This window comes from Mustela nigripes, chromosome 2 (assembly GCF_022355385.1).
Source record: "Mustela nigripes isolate SB6536 chromosome 2, MUSNIG.SB6536, whole genome shotgun sequence".
Lineage (NCBI taxonomy): Eukaryota > Metazoa > Chordata > Mammalia > Carnivora > Mustelidae > Mustela > Mustela nigripes.
Genome location: NC_081558.1, coordinates 48,566,676 through 48,569,492, shown reverse-complemented (window position 1 = coordinate 48,569,492; position 2,817 = coordinate 48,566,676).

Here is a 2,817-nt window from a genome sequence, read left to right as displayed (position 1 = left end):
ATGGGAAGTTAGAGAAGAGAAGGGAGTTGGGGTAAATTGGAAGGGGAGGTGAATCATGAGAGACTATGGACTCTGAAAAACAATCTGAGGGGTTTGAAGTGGCAGGGGGGTGGGAGGTTAGGGTACCAGGTGGTGGGTATTATAGAGGGCACGGGTTGCATGGAGCACTGAGTGTGGTGAAAAAATAATGAATACTGTTATGCTGAAAATAAATAAATTAAAAAATAAATAAAAATAAAAATGACTAAATAAATAAAATTAAAAAAAATTTAAAGTCTCCCTATACCCCATACATACTTTCCTCTATTATTATCTATAATGATGGATATATTTCCACTACCCCCTATAATATTATAAAATAATATTATATTAACACTAATATGATACATTTGTTATAATTTGTATACTAAAAGTGATGCATGGTTAACAATTAAAGCAGCCTATAGCTATCACATTTTCCTAGTTTTTACCCAATGTCCTTTTTTCCATTCCAGGAAACCACATTACATTGACTCATCACGTCTCCTTATGCTTCTATTGCCTATGACAGTTTTTCAGATTTTCCTTGTTTTTAATGACTTTGACAGTTTCAAGGAATACTGATTCATTTCGCAGAATGTCCCACAATTGAGATTTGCCTGATTTTTGTTTTTCAATAATAAACTGAAGTTATGGGCTTTTGAGAGAAAAACCACAGAGGTAAAGTGCCATCCTCACCATATCACATCAACAGTACGTGTCATCCACATGACCTTACTATTGACATTGACTTTGATCATCTGGCTGAAATACCTGTCTATCAGGTTTCTCAGTGTAAAAGTACAATTTCTTCCACCTTTGTTACTACACTCTTCAGAAGGAAATCATCAGCCCATAATTACAGAGAAGGTAGTTAGTTTTCCATGTCTTGGAAGTGGAATATACATAAATTATTTGGAATTCCTCTGCTCAGCAATTTGAGTTTTTATTTTTGTATTTATTTATTTATTTAGTTATGTAGTCATTTAATTATTTATAGTAGTTTGGACTGATGGACACTTACTTTATATTTTGGGTTATACTTCAATATCACATTTATTTTGTTCTAATTGTTGCAAGATAGGCTATTGAGAGCTCTTTCATTTGGCTCCTCTGTCCCTTTTACATAACCCATCATTTTGTTTTTTGAGCTTTAGACTCATCTGCATATTCATTGCCCCAGCCTTACAGTCAACCATTTCTCCAAGAAGCCCTGGTTCCTTTTATTGGAGCATGGCATTAGAAACCAACACCTGGGAGTATGGTATGCCCATTGCTTCTGAAGTGTTGTTGCTTCTAGGACCTCTCAGAGAACAGAGCTAGAAATTACATGTGTGCATTACTAACCCATATAACTAAACTAAACATGAGTTCATGCTGGTATCTCTAGCTCTAATTCATTACCCTGTGGCTCATTCCAGCCTTCTGCCCTTTGCTTATCTAAACCAGTATTGAGAAACTTGGATCCAGTCATTCACCATCTATTTACTTAATGGTTTGATTCCACTGTATATGTGTAGAAGTTTCAGGATTATTAACTAACTTTACTAACTAGAGTAAAATGTTTCTATATAGTTTGTATTACCTTTTGTCCTTAGTCTATACTTAATTCCAAAGTTATTTAGTGCAGCACCTTTTCCCTCCAACTTATTCGGTAAAGTTATGTATTCATTATACAGTTACATTCTTTGTTTACAGTCAACATCCCATCTTGGGATTCTCTGATCTCATAATTGGTGTTTTCAGGTTTTCATACAGTAGGGTTCAGAGTTTGAGCTGTAAAATTTTGTGGGTTTTGACAAAGGCACAGTGTCAAGTATATACTAATAAAATTAAGAATATTTCTACCACTTTAAAAAATAAAATGATTTTTTAAAAGCATATTAGGGGATTCTAGTGTGCATCCAGAACTAAGAGCTAGACTTTTCTGTTTAGCCAGGTTGTAGTGTATCCAAGAAGTTAGTTTTAGTGTTTTGGATTTTTTTGTTTTTCTGTTTAAGTTTTTTGTTTGTTTTAACTCAAAATCTAGAATACTGTGTTTCTTACTTAGTGACTTGCCAAATTAGCTAACTTCTCTATCTGGATGAAGTATCCCCTCACAGAGCATTTCAACACCTGCTTTAGAGTGGTTTGAGGACTTATATGGATTTTTGAAGGTAAAGCACAATGACAAAAGTTGAAAAGGAGTATGTGTTTAGTAAATGTCAGCCATTATTGCATTGTTTTCATTATCACCTCTTTTAGTCAGTAGTTACTCCAATCTAGTTTGTCAAAGTTGTCCCCATGGCTTCTTAACATGCCTTACAAAGACAGACAAATAGAGGTAAGTCTTATGTTTTTGCTTTTAAATTTTTATGCATTCTACATTAGACATTAACTAGGTTGCTGCCTAGAATCATCTGAGGTGATAGAAAACTTCTGATGCCTCATCTGCAGCCAGAGTCATTAAATGATTATCTCTGATAGTGGTGGTGGGGAGAGAAACTGCCTTCACTTGCATGCACAGTGGGAACGTTCCTCCTCTACTCCAACCCCGTATCTCTCTGACTCAAGTTTGAGAAAATAATTTAAGATGTTAAAATATTACCAAAAAGCTGAATGTGCCCATGAGTCACAGAAAACAACGATTATAGTTGTGATGAGTAACTTTCCCTAACTATAAACATGTTTCCAAATCCAATTCTCAGTACTGTGTTTCATTCCAATCATTAGTGTAGTTAAGGTAAGGACAACTAAAGTCTCTGTCCTATAGGTTTTTCCAGATCATATGACTGACTCTCTAACCATGTCACTGTTTCC